Below are 13671 nucleotides of genomic sequence, written 5' to 3'. Positions count from 1 at the left end.
GAGAGAGAGAGAGAGAGAGAGAGAGAGAGAGAGAGAGAGAGAGAGAGACTGGGCGCAAGTCAAGGGGAGACAAAGAGGAAGGAGACACAGAATCCAAAGCAGGCTCCAGGCTCTGAGCTGTCAGCACTGAGGCCTGATGACGGGCTCAAACATAGGGACTGCGAGATCATGACCTGAGCCAAAGTCAGAGGCTCAACTGACTGAACCACCCAGGTGCCCGAGGGGCCTCCTTTTAAAAACAAAAAAATGTGTGTTTCTCTGTCTAGCTCCACAACACATTAGATCTATGGTTTGGAACTCAAATGTGATCCATATAAGTGTAACAAGTGGTAAGTTTATCCCCACATCTGCTCGATCAATCACCCACCCCCTCCCAGACTGAAAAAGCTCAACTGAGCCCTTTTCTTGTGTCTCTCAGAATTCTGGGGAGCATCATCTCATGCTAATGTGTCATCTTCATGGTTTCTGCTGACCAAGTGATAGTAAATTCTGTTTTGGGAGATGCTGGCTCTCATGAGAATACTCTAATTTTTTCTTGATTGCCTTCAAAGGTTTTCTCCTTAGATCCACAAGTACTGGGGTACAGGACTGCTAAGAAGTTCTACTTTTTCTACTTCCATGGCACTTTGAGCTAGGCTACATCAGTATTTCTTTGGTTCTCTTCTGTTTTAGGCAATCACTTTCTGTTCCCAAGTTAACATTCTGGTGAAGGAATGGAAACTTTCCAGGAGAGTAGCCTGGGGCTCTTAAGGTATTAATATTTCTACACATAACTGTCTCCTCCTCAGGGTGCTCATGAGTCCCCAGAGGAAGGGTTCAGGGATATCTTTCTACAACTCAGGGTCAATGTTTCCTGTCATTAGAGTATAGTTTAGGCCTGGGCCAGTCAGCCAGACTCTTTTCCTATCTATGGCAATTTGTCCCTGTAAGGTCCCTATTATCTCTCCCTGATTTCTCCCCTCTCTCCACCTACCACCTACCACCATCCCATTCTGTGCTCTGCTAGCCTAAGAAAAAACTCTGGTTATCAAACTCAATATTTGATGTTGCTGATTGGAGGTATTTTTTTATTTAGTGAGCACACTGTTTAATTATTTTTTAATTAGTCGCCAACGTTTACAAATGAGAACTTTTGCATAAAAATCAAAACTTTCTGATTTGCTTCAGATTTTTCTTTTACCTAATTGACCCCTGCAGTCATTTGAGTTTTTGAAAACTGGTTTTCTATATGCATATATATGTGTGTGTGTATATAACTGATTACATGTAACTGATTATAAAACATATATATATATATATATATTTGAATCCCACATATGGTCAAGATTTAATTTTTTTTTAAAGCTATGTCCCATAAAAGTAATAGGTTAGGCATGTAGAAGAGGCTTATCACATACTATGTAGCCAAATCCAATCTGATACATGAAGAATATCAGGAATTTATAAAAGTAGGGTCAATGGCATTTTATTCTGATGCTTTTTACATAGCTACATGTATTATCATAGAAACAAGCATTCTATGGCTTGAATTACAGGTGTAACATCTTACTTTGATATTCTTATTAGTGTAACAGGTCCGGCCAGGTTTCTTACTAACAGTACTCAACACCAGGTGTTCTCTTGCTTTCCTAATGCAGTATATAAACTTTAAAAAAAATCATGTGTGTATATTTGTTTTACAACATAGCAAAATGACAAAGGAAAAAAGTAGGAGTGTGAAAGAAAACCAACTAAAAAGCCAAAGGCACAACACATAAAATCCTAGAATCGATGTGTATGATGGAAGCGGTGGATCCCGCAGTGAATCACACATGAATCAGGAAGACATCACATAAACACATCAGTGTCAGGGACAGATGCACGCTTGCATCAGCTTCAACAGAGTCACTAATACCATTACAGGGTAAACATCCTAGAAGTGAAGTTGAATAAAAATTTTAGTGATCCATTATTTTGCAAAACATTTTTGCACCTGGGGTGAGATTTTTTTCAGATGATTTCTAAGACCCATTTTCACTTGAGATTCAATTTAGTTTTGGAATTAAGACTTTACTGTAGATGTGTGAACTATTCAAAAGGATATGCTAGAACATGTGCATATATATATATACACAAATATGTGGAATGTATACATAGCATATATTATATATACACTGTATATTATATATACACAAGTATAAATACAAATTTATTTTAGGATCATCTATCACTGGATATATTTTCATGACTAATTAGTTATCAGCATCAATAAATCAGAAAATACATTTATAATGCTTTATATTCTTAACACACTTAGGAGAAGCAGGGCGATTCTTAAAATATTAGCATCCCTTATCGCGTTTTCATCATGTAAAATGATGACTTATTTGCACTGTATTTACACAATTTCAAAGTATGAGATAACCAATTCTTTAGAAAAATATACCAAATTCAGCTTTTTAGTGTTGAAATAGTATCCAGAACAGTAAAACAACCTCAATGTATTACATCCTATAGTCCCCTAAATGACTGCTTCATAATGATTATTTATTTCTAGGACTACTTAAATACACTGTTTAAGAAGCAATTTCCTACAAAATTTCTACTCATCTTTTGACACCTTTTGTTCTACATTATCTGTTCAAACAGGCTTAAAGATTGGGATACAACCTCCCCCCACGGCAAATGAAAGACTAGTTTCCTAGTCTTCCTGACCAAGATAATAAAGATAATGTCTCCCTCTGGACAAAGGCTGAATACATTTGCTAACAGACACCTTAAGAGAGTTCATATTTCCCAAGCTTGAGGTTGAGCTCGGGGATAACACATACTCCCTGTATGTAGCATCTACCCGGGATGCTATGCATTACCTGCTGTGGGACTTAATGGGGACAAAGAAAATTACTGGAAACATGACGGCCATGCTGTATGCTATGCTGTGGCTAACAGAGTTCTTTGTCTCTGACCCATGCATCTCATAACTTCTGGCAGCATCTAGGAAACAGTGACAGGTTAACTTGTCTCACAAGTAAGATAAAATCTCAGACCCTTTACAGTTTTGACACCAACAAAAGATACTGTATTTTGTGACAGTGAATACAATAAATGGCTTGCCTAAGGATGGTCAGAATATGCACTGTTTTTAGCAACAAATGTAATAATGTCAATTGCTCTAAGAACGAAACTTTTCCTGATAGCTTCTTATATGGTATCTCTCCCTCCTTTGATCCTCTATAGTGTTCTTCTTACTTTCCCTACCTAAGATTATAACTGATTTATGCACGTAACTTTAGCTCCTATATTACACTGTAAGTTATAGAGAACAAGGCATTATCTTATTTCAGTATTCTTACCAATGCACAATCCCAACTAGGCACAATGCCTTCAATGCAGTCACTGCTTATTCAAGGTCTACTGATGGACTTGTATCAATCAGTATACCTTTATCACATTCTTTGTAAAATCCATTCACTAAAAGAGTTAGTTTACAGTAAAATTTGAGAGATAAGCTTGAATAACATAAAACTGCTGTAAGCAGTGGCAAAGAAATGAGACAATTTTCACTTTAATCAGGAAGAAATTCTGTAGGATGTTAACAAAAATCTAGGCTCTGAAAGACTTGTAGGATTTCTGAAGGAAATCACTCCGAGAGGATGGAAGGGAGAGATGCAGAAGACTGAATTATGAACACTTCCTAAAATAAAGTGATACGGAGAACTCTGCAAAGGAGCAATGTAATGATAGATTTACTCAAGTTTTTTTTTTTTTAAATTTAATAGGCTTAGGATGGCACTCGAATGTTCATTCATGTGACAAAAGATGACAGATCAAGACCTCACTGAAAATGGAGTTATTTTAAAGCCATCATGTACAAGTATCCTATCAGGATAGTAAGGGAAATGACTGTCTTCATTTACTGTAGAAGTCTGGATGGCCTTTGGTTCTGTTCCAGAGTTTAGCATCAACAAAAACCCATACAATTAATCTGTTTTCCTGCACAAAACATTTTTTAAAGGCAGTTAAACTACAGGGTGTAATGCTATTTCCAACTTTTCTGTTCCAAAAAGAGGCATAAAAAGCAAAAGGTTAAAAATACATCATTTCATCACAATACTCCTATAATACAATGTAATTGTTCCAATACACATTAATGGACTATTTACTATTCTTGCATATCTTAAAGGGGAAAAAAATAAAGTAAAAATTAAATTACAAGGCTATTTTTTCTGGACTCCCTATTGAGTCTCGTAATTATGCTACGATTAAGTATTTAACAGCTTACTGTTACAAGACGTTATGACACTCAGAGATTTAGAAAAGCAAAAACAAATGCACAAAGAGGGAATAATTTAACTATCTAAAAAAAGACTTCCATTTTTATTTAAATAAATAAATAAGAAATAAAGTGATCCAGTAAATCTTTTTTCATGGGATATATTTAAATGGCTAAGTCACTATTATAATTTCATCTAATATTATTTTTCTAAATTTTATTATTCTAAACAAATTTTTATTTATATTTTGCCTATCCACATTTTACATCTATGTACAGTACCAGTGTCCATCGATGTATATTTTAACTATTTGTCCTGTAAATAGCATGAAAAGAAAATAGATATAACACATTAAAAAAGTCCTAATGGTTTATAAATGATACTCTTTAACCTGACAGATTACCGTTCTCAGTGTTTATGCTTCTATACTTAATCATAACCACTGTCATTATTCAAGTAGTTTATATGCCAAAATTATAATCTTTTGAACTATAAACAAGATTTGTATTTGAAATGTTTATACTCCAAAGCATTTGAACTAGAACAATATTATTACTACAGGAACATTATTGGCCTGCTTCATGCCCTTTTTAATGGATGAATTTACTCAAATGCTATCATTAATGTGAAATATCATGTGCCATTTATATGCAAATTATTTTTAATGCCTGTTCCACCCAGTAAAACAATTAAATTCTAAAATACAAGAACTTCCTTTACTTTTGATGCGGTAAAGTCAAATAAATGGGAAAAGTATAAAACTTAGAAAAACCAAGTGTCTAAAAGAGTTCTCTGTACAGATATTCCAATTAACTAGTGTAATGTTAGCTAAGAATAATAGTGGTGAGAATAATTTTAGAAAAAAACCCTTAAATTTAGAAACTTAGAGAAAAACTGCCGATGAATGTTTGTTAAATTTAAATACTAATATGGGATAGTCTATGAAGTCTCATAAAATATAGCTTACATAAATATATCTACTTTTGATTTCTTTGGGAAATGGAAAAGAAGAAAAGAAAATGTTGTACCTCAAACCAGTATTGCAATCTTCCAGAGAAAAGTTTTTCTTCGTTTTTCAGGAAATTTCAGTAATCCTCAAATGAGCACAGATTGCATGGGTCTATAAAGACTAAATACAGTCAAGCTAATCACTTACCATGGCTGAATACTGGAGTTGGCTTGGCTCTCAATCTCCGCCATAAGTAAACAGGTGGAGTAGAGTTCTTTCTTACACTTATCAGTGTTTTTTCTCCACTCCATTCCTGTCACCAACAACTAACTATTCCACTAGTTCTTCACCATTTCGAAGGTAAAATACACTCATGCTAAGGAAGTAAGAACCAAGGGAAAACAAACACCACGTAACAAAAGGCAGGGCTCATGGTATACTGAAGACTGGTTTGGGGGACATGAAGTTCACACCAAAGCAGTAATTTGCTTCTCAGTGGTGTGTAACAGTGGGAAGAGCATAGGCTTCTCGGACAGACACACTTGGTTTTAAATTCTAACTGCGACTTACTGGCTTCGTGGCTTTATTTTCCTCTTCCTTCCATTCATCCAACATACTAATGCTCAAGTGATCACACATACTATAATAGCAGTTATGTTATGCACATCTTTAGAGACTCTCTCACTGGCTCATATGTTGAGTAGATTAGGTTTCAACAGCACAGTGGTCAATATTCTCCATGATCTTATCTCAACCACATTTCCATCTTTAACTCTCACTCCGTACCCTGTTCCCACCCACATCCCCCCACTTCACCTGTATGTGTTAGCCATGGTTATTAGTTATTATTTTAAACTACTCTAAAATTTCTGTTCTTTCCTCACTCTGTTCCCACTACCAATCTGTACAAATTAAAATTCCAAGTATCATTAAAAGTCCAATTTAAATTATATCCACTCCAGGAACCCCTACCTCCTAGATTTCGTATACTTTCTTAGCATTTTATTTAGACACTTATTATAGTTTCATTTAAACTGTGCTATATATGACAAATGTGTGTGTATGTATCTTCATTATATTACAAATATCTTATGGTAGGGATTGTTCTATTCATTTCTTCATGTTTCATATCCCTATGTGTCTCTCTAAAATGTAGTTGAGGGGTGTCTGGGTGGCTCAGTTCCTTGGGTGTTCAACTCTTGATTTTGGTGGTCATAATCTCGTGGTTCATGGGATCAAGCCCTGCATTAGTCTCTACACTGACAGCACAGAGCCTGCTTGGGATTCTCTCTCCCTCTCTCTCTGCCCCTCCCCCACTCGTGCTCTCTCACTCTCTTTCAACATAAATACATAAACATTAAAAAAAATTAGAATATAGTTGAATGGCCCTAAAATTATGTAGGACTCTTTCACCTTACTTAGAAATGGTAGCACATTAGAATCATGTTCTGATTCTATGTCTAGTTTACAAAATAAATTTTTCTCATGGAACATAGAAAACAGTATAAAAGTATTTTATTTTTATTATTTTTTTAAATGTATATTTATTTTTGAGAGAGAGACACACACAGAGTGCAAGGGGGTAGGGGCAGAGAAAGAGGGAAACACAGTAGCAAATATTTAGATGGCACTTAGTATGTTCTAGGCACTGCTTAGGCATTTAATAACTCAATGAATTGTCTCAGAAAAGCTGTGAGATAAGTATTATGATTACCTCTCTGTCACGGATGTGGAATAAGTTGCCCTAGCTCACTCATCTTATAAGTGGCAGACTGGATATGGGAGCCCACAGCAGTGTGAGTATGTACTCTGTGTTCTTGCTACCACATTCTAGTACTTTTCAAAAAGTGTAGTAATATCTGTGAGGGGCCCCTGGCTGGCATCCGACTTCAGCTCAGGTCATGATCTCACGGTTTGTGGGTTTGAGTCCCACACTGGGCTCCATGCTGACAGCTCAGAGTCTGGAGCTTGGAGCCTGTTTAGGATTTGTATTCTCCCCTCGCACTCTGCCCCTCCCCCGCTCACACTCTGTCTCTCAAAAATAAACGTTAAAAAAATCTTTAAAAAAAATCTGTGAGTTAAAACAGTTAAAATGAAATAAAATGGAAAATTAATATGTTGGCTATTTTTGCTAACTTTCAAAAAAGTATTAACTGTTGGTTAGCTAAACCTTATTCTAGAAATAAAATACTGATCAGAAAAAATGAGGACAAACTTTCAACCAGTAAAGAAACACAAGAAAATATACCAGACCTAACACTTCTTTAATGGTAAATTCAAATAAATGTGATAAACACAAATAAGGAAATAAATTTTTCTCATGGAACATAGAAAATAGTATAAAAGTATTTTATTTTTACTATTTTTTTAAATGTATATTTATTTTTGAGAGAGAGACACACACAGAGTGCAAGCAGGTAGGGGCAGAGAAAGAGGGAAACACAGAATCCAAAGTAGGCTCCAGGCTCTGAGCTGTCAGCACAGAGCCCAATGCGGGGCTTGAACTCACAAACTGCATGATCGTGACCTGAGCAGAATTGGATGCTTAACTGACTGAGTCACCCAGGCACTGCCAAAATATTTTCAATAATTCTTAGATGCTATATGAAAAAATTTACCTTGTGTAATATCAAGACGGATTTTTATTTTGATTATTACTAGTTTTAGGTTACTAATGAATTTTATCATCACTCATCATTTTGAAATGATATACATTATTAAAATGTTTTAAAGTCACATGAAAGTTTTTTTTTTAAACCTATTTTAAAGGATTGAATTACTACATAATTGTGTAAATACAGGGTTGATTCTTAAATGCTAAGAAGATACCAGCATAATTGTAGCTATTTCTTTTTTTTTCCTTTCTTGAGCATATTTTTGATACATCTAACATATTGAGAGGTTTTTTTTTTTCAAATTGTTTAACTCTAAAAAAACCTTAACTCATTAATCTTGCGTGTATCTATATAAATCTTCTTAGATTTAAGTCCAATTATATTATATCACTGATTAAAGTTCAAAAAACTATGCGTTATGGAAAAGTAAAATTTAATTCTTCTGAGTGTCAAGTTGCTCACCAGAGAATTTAATAGTAACACAATAAACTATAATTCTCCCTGGTGGCCACATCTCGACTTCTCAAGAGGTACAAACAAATTGAAGGTGGAACATGTGAGAAGAATCATACACATTTCTTTCCAAATGATCTACATTCGAAGTGCTTCCTCAATACAAAACTATAATTTTAAAACTAAGTACTAAATAAAAGAAAATTTAATGACGAATGTTTTAACAGATGAAAAACAAAAGCCAATTTAAACATGAATAGCCCTGGATTCCCATGGTTAGAATCCTATCCCAAGTTAGACACTGTGGTATTTCATCATAAATTGTTTTTAAAAGATCCAGGTTGCATCTACAGGAAATCACGTGAAAAGCATCTGCCAGGATGTTATGTCTTCCCCCTTCCACATTTTCTATTCATACTAATGTCCTGGTATTGTCACAATGTAATCAGAACATCTCAAGATGCTTTAATTTTTCACTCATATAATGGTTTCCTCTAATTCATTCAAAACTTTTTATACCAAAGGATTTCAGAAAAAGATAAAGGGAAAAAAAATTAATTTCATGGGAAGTTCTTGATGAAATCAGTTTCACCTAAGAAGTCCCACATTATCTGTAGATTATATAGACCTTTGAAGAGAGCAATTGGCAGAAGCCACCCTTTTATGGCAGGTGTGAGGTTCTCATTAAATAAAATACAACATGAGATAAAATAAATGGAATTATAAAATTGAAATTTTCACAGCAAAGAGTATGATTTAACACGAGGAGTGACTTTTTTCAGTGTGAGTCATAGGGCTTTTATGAATGTAATACAAATACAATAGAGCAGAATTTCATTGCAAAAGACTATTATTACAAAGTCTGGGAAATGCTATGAATGAAAGAAATCATAAAGCAAAACCAGTAACTAAAAAGACTATTAAAAACAGTAAGTCTATTAAATAGTACGTTCTTATCTATTTCAAAACTGCATAGAAAAAATCAGTCTCACGTGCATATATACCCATATAAATTCTGATTATTATATATAAAAAAATTATTTACTTGCATCACATATCGGACCACTATTTCCTAGTGCTTACAGGAGCACATAATCCTTCTGCATTTCACAATCCTGGATGCACATACAATCACCTGAGAGAATTTTTAAAATCCTCACTTCAGCCAAGGGGGAGATGCATCACAGCATACATATTATTTACAAAGTCCTCAGGCATTATTAATGTGCAGCTGAAGTAAAAACTACTGTCACACTGTAAACAGGATGCAACTTTGTTTGCCAGTGGGGAGGTGGGTAGGTGGTTGGTGGGGTTGGGGATGGAGGCAGAAGGCAGACAAAATTAACCTTAAAGAAAGTAGAGAATAATTAGTTTTTTTATGTGGTTCTGGCAACAAGTACAGTGGGATTTACAAGAAGGCAGACAATGAAGAAAACGTATTTACTGGGTGATGTCAGGATTAACAAGAGATACATTTTTCATTCTTTTACTGTCTACATTCTTTGAGTTCCTGTAACTTCAAACCAGAATATAACATAATACTCACTCTAAAGAAGCTATCTTATAAAGTACACTGGCAAGTAAACAGTCAATTTTAATCAAATGTAAGAATCAAAATCAGACCAAGGTTTAAGAAAGGGTTGGGAGAATCTTCAAATCTAGTTTAGAAATGAAAGGAAATAGTTTTTTAAAAAGTGGGTGTGTTGAAGGTTAGTCTGGGGAAGGAGAGTGTGTAAGGACAAGGAGTTATTAAAGGACAAATAGAGGTGCTCAACATCAATAGTCATCATCAAACCGCAATAAGGTATCACTTCGCAACCATTAAAATGGCTATTAAAAAATAAAAAAATAATGTGTTGGTGAAGATATGGAGTAAAGGAAACTCTTATGCAATGTTGGTCGAAATATCAACTGGTATAGCTACTGTGGAAAACAGCACGGGAATTCCTCAAAAATTAAAACTAGAACGACCAAATGATCCAGCAATTCCACTTTTAGGTATATATCCAAAGGAAATAAAAAGAGAATCTCAAAGAGATATCTGCATTCCCATGTGGCCTTATTCACAGTAGCCAAGAAATGAAACCAAGTTAAGTGTCTGTCAAAGGACGAATGGATTAAGAAGATGTGGTGTCCATATACACAATGGAATATTATTCAGTCATGAGATAAAAGGAAATCCTGTCATTTACAACAACATGGATAGACCATAAGAGCGTTATGCTAAGTGAGATAAGTCAAAGACAAAATACTATGTGGTATCACTTAAATGTAGCATCTCCAACAGTCAGACTCATAGTAACAGAGAGTAGACCAGTGGCTGCCAGAAACGGGGAGTGGGGGGGTGGTGGTGGGCAGGGATGGACATGGGAAGATGTTAATCCAATTTCCAGTTATAAGATGAATATAAGATGAGTAAGTTCTGAGGACCTAATGTACATGGTGTTGATAGTGATGAATACTGTATTATACACTTAAAAGTTGCTAACAGAGTAAATCATAAATGTTCTCACTACAAAATAGAAATGGTAACCATGTGACATGATGGAGGTGTTACCTAACGCTGTGGTGGTAAATCATTTTGCAACATATAAATTTATCACATCAACACGTTATTTAAACTTACATAATGTTACATGCCATTATAACTCAATAAAATTGGAAAAAGTGAAAACAGAAGTGATGAGTTAGCAATGTGTTGGTGTGGACAAGTGGAGATTACACTAAAAAGATAGGTAAGAGTAGATCATAAGAACCTATAACTGCTAAACTGAGAACTTGATGTTTATTTTTACTTAAAATTTTTAATGTTTTATAAGATAAAAGTTACGGAGCAAGAGCTGTTAACTATGGCCTGAGAAATCAGGAAATGCATAGCCTTCAATGAGAAAAAAAACACATCATTAAGTATTTGCATAATCTCCAGTGGAAATTTGACATTTCTATCATATAAATGCAGGAAATAAATCAAAGGAGCTTAATAACCAAGAGAAATAACAGATATTTAATATTACTTTAGAATTGTTACAGGTAGCTCATATTATTAATATTCATCAGTAATTTGGAATTACAGTACTGAAAAGACCAGCTGCTAGGTATTATTATTGTTGTTATTATGTTTTAAAGTTAATATTTACTTTTATTTATTTTTATTTTTTAGAGAGAGACAGAGCGAGAGCAGGAGAGGGGAGGGGGGCAGAGGGAGAAGGAGGAGAATCCTAAGCTGTCTCCAAGTTCAGTGCAGAACCCAATGCGGGGCTTGAACTCACGACCCTGGGATCATGGCCTGAGCCAAAATCAAGAGGTGGATGCTCAACCAACTGAGCCACCCAGGAGCCCCTCTAGGCCTTTTTTTTTTTTTTTTTTTAACGTTTATTTATTTTTGAGACAGAGAGAGACAGAGCACGAACGGGGGGAGGGCAGAGAGAGAGGGAAACACAGAATCTGAAACAGGCTCCAGGCTCTGAACTGTCAGCACAGAGCCCGACGCGGGGCTCGAACTCAAGGACCGCAAGATCATGACCTGAGCCGAAGTCGGACACTTAACCGACTGAGCCACCCAGGTGCCCCTAGGTCTTTTTATTTAATATACAATTAAGAAACTACATGTTTTCGTACTATGTTATTTTTTTTTAATTTTCTTTTTTAAAGTTTATTTATTTTTGACAGAGAGAGAGCAAGTGTGAGCTAGGGAGGAGCAGACAGAGAGGGAGACACAGAATTCAAAGTGGGCTCCAGGTTCCGAGCCATCAGCACAGAGCCCGACATGGGGCTCGAACTCAAAGACCATGAGATCATGACCTGGGCTGAATTCGGATGCTTAACAGAACGAGCCACCCAGGTGCCCCCAAAATGTTATTCTTGTAGTGTGGTAGCTGTATTTCAATATATTCATGATTTGATAACTCTTTTCAATATTTTATTTTGTAATCCTACATGATTTAACACATTTAAGGGTCCACAGACTTCCCCAGACTGCCAAATGGATCAATGACACACAAAAAAGGTTGAGAACCCCTATACAAAACTATTATTTGTTGCTGATGTTATAGAAAGAGAGGATATGATATTGTAGAAAAGACAGAAAATAACCAATCCTTAAGAAAAGTCAACAGGGTGCACTACAGAGCACGGGAAGAAAGAATGGCACTTCATGAAAGGAAAAAGAGCACCTGTCCCCCCCTCTGCCCCCCCCCCCCCATAACAAGGAGGGAGGTATAAAAGTCACACAGAAGCAGCAGACTTGGTGATGGGACAGAGAGGATCCACCTGTTTGATGGTTAGTAAAAATAAAGGTTAGTAATCTTCCTGAAGAGATCATCAGGGCTAATCCATTGGAACATAACCCTAGATAGTGGCTGCAGGCCCCATGGGAAGTACTGACACCCCCAACCCCACCCCAAGAGATCAACAATCAAAAGCTGGACTCATATCCCCATAAAATGCTCTGTGCAGCTCCCAATCTGACTCCACCCTTCCAAACCTTTCAAACACTTCAATTAAATCATCTCAAATGCCTGGTGTGTCTAGCAAAATCCACTGTAACTTCCACCTCTTTTTCCAGTGTTCTTTTACCTCCTTGCTTTAATTACACCCAGCATGTCCCTTGAAACTACTGTTTCTCAACCAGCCCTTTCTATTGGTAACGGCTTTTTTACTGTAAACCTACATGTTAAGGAAGATGATTTAATTGACCTTTCTTGTCTGTTAACTAATTAATCTTCACTCTCTCTAAATTCATCTACCCAACAGAAATTTAAAAATAAAGAGTAGGGGCACTTGAGTGGCTCAGTCAGTTAAGCATCTGACTCTGGCTCGGGTCATATTTCATAGATCGTGAGTTCGAGCCCCGCAGTGGGCTCTGTACTGACAATGTGGAGCCTGCTTGGGATTCCCTATCTCTCTGCTCCTCCCCTGCTCGCTCGCTCTCTCTCTCTCCTCAAAATAAATTAATTAAGAAAATAAAACAAAATAATAAATGTAAAACCCTTGCTATTTTGAAGCTCATGTGATCACAACAATACTTGCTATCTTTCCTTGTAGTCGTCCACCATCATTTTTTGTCACATGCTCATTAGTTGAAAAATTTTTTTTCACCTAGATTACTGTTTTTCTCTTCATAAGGATAAATCATTAGCTATTACCCATGCCAACTGGTGCCCTATCCTCTGATCATTCAATGATCTGGCCCTTGGAATCAACCTCAGCCATACACTCTGATGTTACTTCTCTAGCCCTCCATAGCCCAATATGGGAGCCATTAGTCACAACTGGCTATTGAGCCTTGGAATATGGCTACAAGCCAGGTGTCTTATCAAGTATCACTTCCCTGGAAAATCTTTCCCTGACCACCCTATCTAATGTAGCAACCTTGTAACTCTTGTCTCCCTAACTCTCTTTA

The 13671-nt window shown here is 36.0% G+C and overlaps 1 protein-coding gene across 1 annotated transcript in view; it reads right to left on the bottom strand.

Moving 5' to 3' along the window:
• The window catches only part of SEMA3E (semaphorin 3E), a 241409-nt gene that overhangs the window by 91120 nt on the left and 136618 nt on the right, over positions 1–13671 (bottom strand). The gene's annotated exons all lie outside the window — the stretch shown is intronic.

Source organism: Herpailurus yagouaroundi, unplaced genomic scaffold (genome assembly GCF_014898765.1).
Source record: "Herpailurus yagouaroundi ecotype Mexico unplaced genomic scaffold, PumYag 100, whole genome shotgun sequence".
Classification (NCBI taxonomy): domain Eukaryota; kingdom Metazoa; phylum Chordata; class Mammalia; order Carnivora; family Felidae; genus Herpailurus; species Herpailurus yagouaroundi.
This window is presented reverse-complemented; position numbering and strand designations above follow the sequence as displayed.